The following is a 6,799-nucleotide window of genomic DNA, read 5'->3' on the forward strand; positions in this document are numbered from 1 at the left end:
TCTCCTCTCCTTTATTTCTTTCATCACATTCCCAGTGGGTCAGAAGTTTACATACACTCAATTAGTATTTGGTAGCATTGCCTTTAAATTGTTTAACTTGGGTAGAACGTTTAGGGTAGCCTTCCACAAGCTTCCCACAATAAGTTGGGTGAATTTTGTCCCATTCCTCCTGACAGAGCTGGTGTAACTGAGTCAGGTTTGTAGGCCTCCTTGCTCACACACGCGTTTTCAGTTCAGCCCACAAATGTAGGTCAGGGCTTTGTGATGGCCACTCCAATACCTTGACTTTGTTGTCCTTAAGCCATTTTGCCACATCTTTGGAAGTATGCTTGGGGTCGTTGTCCATTTGGAAGACCCATTTGCGACCAAGCTTTAACTTCCTGACTGATGTCTTGAGATGTTGCTTCAATATATCCACATCATTTTCCTTCCTCATGATGCCATCTATTTAGTGAAGTGCACCAGTCCCTCCTGCAGCAATGCACCCCCACAGCATGATGCTTCCACCCCGTGCTTCACGGTTGGGATAATTATCTTTGGCTTGCAAGGAACCCCCTTTTTCCTCCAAACATAACGGTCATTATGGCCAAACAGTTCTCATTTTGTTTCATCAGACAAGAGGACATTTCTCCAAAAAGTACGATCTTTGTCCCCATGTGCAGTTGCAAACCGTAGTCTGGCTTTTTTATGGCGGTATTGGAGCAGTGGCTTCTTCCTTGCTGAGCAGCCTTTCAGGTTATGTCAGTATAGGACTTGTTTTACTGTGGATATAGATACTTTTGTACCTGTTTCCTCCAGCATCTTCACAAGGTCCTTTGCTGTTGTTCTGGGATTGATTTGCACTTTTCGCACCGAAGTACGTTCATCTCTAGGAGACAGAACGTGTCTCCTTCCTGAGCGGTATGACGGTTGCGTGGTCCCATGGTGTTTATACTTGCGTACTATTGTTTTACAGAAGAACGTGGTACCTTTAGGCGTTTGGAAATTGCTCCCAAGGATGAACCAGACTTGTGGAGGTCTACAATTTTTTTGGCTGATTTATTTTGATTTTCCCATGATGTCAAGCAAAGAGGCACTGAGTTTGAAGGTAGGCCTTGAAATACATCCACAGGTACACCTCCAATTGACTCAAATGATGTCAATTAGCCTATCAGAAGCTTCTAAAGCCATGACATAATTTTCCTGAATTTTCCAAGCTGTTTAAAGGCACAGTCAACTTAGTGTATGTAAACGTCTGACCAACTGGAATTGTGATACAGTGAATTATAAGTGAAATAATCTGTCTGTAAACAATTGTTGGAAAAATTACTTGTGTCATGCACAAAGTAGATGTCCTAACCGACTTGCCAAAACTATAGTTTGTTAACAAGAAATTTGTGGAGTGTTTGAAAAACAAGTTTTAATGACTCCAACCTAAGTGTATGTAAACTTACGACTTCAACTGTACATTTTAGTAATTTGGCAGACATTCTTACAGTTAGTGCATTCATCTAGGTACATTCATCTAGGTACATTATAGGACGCTTATAAGAAATCCCGCTATGCCCTCCGACGAACCATCAAACAGGCAAAGAGTCAATACAGGACTAAGATTGAATCGTACAACACCGGCTCTGACGCTTGTCGGATGTGGCAGGGCTTGAAAACTATTACAGACTACAAAGGGAAGCACAGCCACGAGCTGGCCAGTTACACAAGCCTACCAGACGAGGTAAACCACTTCTATGCTCGCTTCGAGGCAAGCAACACTGAAGCATGCATGAGAGCACCAGCTGTTCCGGATGACTATGTGATCACGCTCTCCGTAGCCGATGTGAGTAAGACTTTTAAGCAGGTTAACATTCACAAGGCCAGACGGATTACAAGAACGTGTACTCCGAGCATGTGCTGACCAACTGGCAAGTGTCTTCACTGACATTTTCAACATGTCCCTGACTGAGTCTGTAATACCAACATGTTTCAAGCAGACCACCATAGTCCCCGTGCTCAAGGACTCTAAGATAACCTGCCTAAATGACTTCCGACCCATAGCACTGACGGCTGTAGCCATGAAGTGCATTGAAAGGCTGGTCATGGCTCACATCAACACCATTATCCCAGAAACCCATGCCCACTCCAATTTGCATACCGCCCCAACAGATCCACAGATTATGCAATCTCTATTGCACTCCACACTGCCCTTTTCCACCTGGACAAGAGGAACACCTACGTGAGAATGCTATTCATTGACTACAGCTCAGCGTTCAACACAATAGTGCCCTCAAAGCTCATCACTAAGATAAGGATCCTGGGACTAAACACCTCCCTCTGCAACTGGATCCTGGACTTCCTGACGGGCCACCCCCAGGTGGTAAGGGTAGGTAACAACACATCTGCCATGCTGATCCTCAACACGGGGGCCCCTCTGGGGTGCGTCCTCAGTCCCCTCCTGTACTCCCTGTTCACCCATGACTGCATGGCCAGGCACGACTCCGACATCATCATTAAGTTTGCTGACGACACAACAGTGGTAGGCCTGATCACCGACAACGATGAGACAGCCTATACATTCACCTAGGTACATTCAGCTAGGTGCATTCATCTAGGTACATTCATCTAGGTACAACATTCACAACATTCTTCATTCTAAGGCACTGCATCGCAGTGCTAGCTGTGCCACTTGAGATCCTGGTTCGAATCCAGGCTCTGTCGTAGCCGGCCGCGACCGGGAGACCCATGAGGCGCCGCACAATTGGCCCAGCGTCGTCCAGGGTAGGGGAGGGAATGGCCGGCAGGGATGTAGCTCAGTTGGTAGACCATGGCGTTTGCAACGCCAGGGTTGTGGGTTTGATTCCCACGGGGGGCCAGTATGAAAACTAAAAAATGTATGTATGCACTCACTAACTGTAAGTCGCTCTGGATAAGAGCGTCTGCTAAATGAGTTAAATGTACATTCATCTAGGTACAATCAGCTAGGTACATTCATCTAGGTACATTCAGCTTGGTACATTCATCTAGGTACATTCAGCTTGGTGCATTCATCTAGGTAGTCATAGTTACAGTCAAACGTTCCTCAATACAGTAGCTATCAGCAGAGTCAGTGCTAGTAAGAGAGGACAGGTGTAGACTAGACTATAGGTTGTATACTGGTCCAGTGTCTGTTTGTTTGTAGTTGTCGTCGTCAGTGCTGTTTTTTGGAGGGTCCATTTTGTTGTTGAGATTCACATGTTGATGTTTCTCATTTCAATGTACAGGTATTGAATGGGGCAGTCCTAAACAGGTTAGACTATAGTACTGCAGTTGCAGGGGAATTTTAAAATCCTGTCCCAACTATGTAACATGTTTAGAACCACTGCATCGAACCGTCAGGTTGACTGTAGACTACTTGATTGAACATGCGACAAAAACTTTCGAACAAGAGAGGTGATAAGGATGGCAATGGGTATTCTCTCTCTCTCTCTCTCTCTCTCTCTCTCTCTCTCTCTCTCTCTCTCTCTCTCTCTCTCTCTCTCTCTCTCTCTCTCTCTCTCTCTCTCTCTCTCTCTCTCTCTCTCTCTCTCTCTCTCTCTCTCTCTCTCTCTCTCTCTCTCTCTCTACCTCTCTCTCTCTACCTCTCTCTCTCTACCTCTCTCTCTACCTCTTCACCCCCAACCCTCCGCCCCCCATAGTGGTTAAGTGTCCAGAGTCGTTTTGGCCTACTGGTCAGTGAAACACTGTGTCTGTGAGAGAGAACATGGAGTCCCAGAGAGCCACACACACCAAAGTGTTATATTAAATAAATACACACCCAACACTTGATTTGTAAAAAAACTAACTGTGTAAAAAAACAATGCTCAGATTTGGTCATAATAACCCCCCACGCCCCGGTCAACAACTCTATGCAGTTGTATGAATGTATTTGTAAGTGAGAGAAATATTAGTAAAATAAATAATATTACATAACGTTTTGTTTGGCACTGTGTTCCCTATATAGTGCACTACCTTTGATCAGAGCACTATGGGCCAAACAAACACTACAGGTACAATAAATTGAAATGGAAATTATATGCTAATTACATTCACCAGTGTATTATAATCCTGTGTTGAAGGATTTATTGCAACCATATAATGTGTTATTATAAGACATGAACGGAAACTTTACTAGCATGTGGTTGCTTACCTTCTTCTAGTTCAATATTCAAAGTGCATCGCAGCCAGATCCATCCACAGAGTGAATGTCAGTGATCTACAGACAATGGCACTGTGAAAACCCTACACTGTTTTAAATACTCTTTATTGTGTTGCAGTAAGTAACGTATTGCCAACCTCAACAGAACCCTTGTACATGTTCAGATTTGACAAGGCACTTGACACAGACACACAGACAAAGACAGACAGACTCAAATGTGTGTACGATTTTCTGTTGTCTAAGAATATTTCACAGTCCATTTTCTTTTCAGTGCATGGAAATGTCTCTTTTTACTTCCAACCCAACTCTACTTTTTGCCAGACTTAAAAAACGAGGGGTTTCTTTCTATCCTTAATAAACTAATTGCCAAAATGAGTTTGTATACTCACTCTTCAAGTCACCTTGGGAACAGCATTGTTGGGACTAGACTCGGATCTTTGTCGGTTTATAAAAAGGTTGCTGGCCTACTTCTTTCTCTGATTAGGTCCTAAAAAAAGCTTTCAAAACATTGTCTCGCATTCAAACAGCGCATGAGTACAACAACATAACAAGGGGTACAATAACGTTCTCAATGATGTTATTAAACATACCATTGTGTGCCCTCTACTTCGCGCTGTGCACTTGGGGGAGTTCTCGCTGTCTGTCTTGGGCCGTTACCCCAGCAGAACGAGAAGCTTCTCTTCTATAAAATACGTCTGGTTTGACGCAAATAATAACGAAGGGTTCTCTGGAGCGCCCAACTTGATCATTGGTATTCGGAAAGCCTATACAAAACTTTACAGACGCCACGTTGTAGCAGTGAAAGAAGCATGATGCAGAGCTGCCAACTCTCACGCTTTCGCCGTGTGACACACGTTTTTGCCTGTTTTCACACGCACTCACGCCACACATCCAATTTCTCACGCAAAAAAAATCTGCAGAGACTCGTTCGTTCCTTTTTCAAACTCCCCGACGGTAGATGGCGCTGATGAGCGCCACTGAACCATATGCGCTGCACCCCGAAGTTAGCGACAGAAGAATAGATACTATTGCCGCGAAAGACAACAGGAGAAGAAACGGTCACTACCTCAAGAAGTCTGATAAGAAGCTGAGCTGAGACTAGGAATGTAACAATGAAATGTCGTCCAATTGAGTACTCACTCTCTTAAACTTTAAATCTTGAAATAAATTATTTGTTTGTGCGTGTGAACTTGATTTAGTGTGGTGAATGTATTCCAAAGAATTTAACATAAATACAGGAAATGTGTGCAATAGAAGTATACCTGCTGTTCTTCTAAGCCACCGTACCAACTTTCACTTCTTTCAACTTGCTGCTTCAGAGAGAGCAGTCATCAATATTTTTGTTACATGATGAGGTGGGATTGGATTTTGCTGGGTTTTTTTCCATTCTGTGTTTCTTGCTGATATCTGCAGGGATCCTCTAAAACAGGTTGCACCTACTATTTTTGTAAATGTCTGTTATAGATGGTGAAATTCGAACGCAAGCTATGTTCCAAGTTTATGGTTCCAGCAGCTCTGCAGTGCCATGAGGAGCCTTGTGAAATTGCCTTTAAAGAAAAGGCAAACCATTTACCAGGTTAGTATTTGACTATTATTATGATCAAACACTGTGATATGTGATATTTAGCCTTGTACCTTATACCGATATGCTGTATCTGTGACAGGAAGAAAGTTGAACATTGGGTTCACAACCAGGGCTAAATTTAACAGATCACTCGACGAGGGTGACATCACACCACAGCAGGGATGGGGAGGAATGGGGAGAGATGGGGAGGGAGGGGGAGGGGGTGAAAGGAGGTGGTATAGGGAAGTAACGTCTGGGGGTTGAAGAGCTGTTAAGGAGGAAAAGTAATGGGAGTGTTGGGGTGAAACATGATGGGAGTGTTGGGGTGAAACGTGATGGGAGTGTTGGGGTGAAACGTGATGGGAGTGTTGGGGTGAAACGTGATGGGAGTGTTGGGGTGAAACGTGATGGGAGTGTTGGGGTGAAACGTGACGGTAGTGTTGGGGTGAAAAGCTGTGTTGTGTTTTCTGACAAGTGCTGTGGACTATGCACTTAAGAAGCTGCCACTGGAAGAGCCACTGATCAAGCACGCACAATTTGTAGATGTACGGCAGAGGGCTGAAAGTGACATCGAAGATGTCCTGTACTTTGTTGAAAGGTTAGTTTTTTTTCTCTAATTATTGTCCATCATCTTAGCTAAAATACCCTGTGTTTTATGATGAGGTGTGTTCACTCCTAAATTGCACATGAGATATTCTTATGTGGCTTCTCCTCAAAGATGTGTATGAACTGCTGCTGGTTGATGACTATATACCTAAAACGTAACAACTTGTAACTCTACTTTCATAAATAGGTTTCCCCATCTCCTCCCATACCATGGGCCAGAGGAGCATGACCTTCTGGGTGAGGAGTTTCTAAATTATCAGACCATGCCAATGATATCCCTGCAGGACCAAACTGAAATGGAAAGCTTCTGGGCTGAAATGGCAACCCGGAAGCATAAGGTAATTTTTTTTTTCTTTTTTGTCTTTCCTTTTGGCAGGTGTGGCTTGGCTACATATGTTGCTTAAAATTGTTGCATGCATATGTGTCATGCATGTTGCAAATTATGCATGTTTTTATCTGAACTTTGTTAATGGATCAACCTA

At 43.6% G+C, this 6,799-nt stretch overlaps 1 long non-coding RNA gene across 1 annotated transcript; it reads left to right on the plus strand.

Annotated features, from left to right (window-relative positions):
- Positions 1-5,614: 5,614 nt before the first annotated feature.
- LOC123482644 lies at positions 5,615-6,547 on the plus strand. Its single transcript, XR_006657813.1, has 3 exons — positions 5,615-5,723; positions 6,187-6,309; positions 6,505-6,547. It is a non-coding gene; the product is annotated as an uncharacterized LOC123482644 (long non-coding RNA).
- Positions 6,548-6,799: the final 252 nt, after the last annotated feature.

This window comes from Coregonus clupeaformis, chromosome 35, assembly GCF_020615455.1.
Source record: "Coregonus clupeaformis isolate EN_2021a chromosome 35, ASM2061545v1, whole genome shotgun sequence".
NCBI lineage: Eukaryota > Metazoa > Chordata > Actinopteri > Salmoniformes > Salmonidae > Coregonus > Coregonus clupeaformis.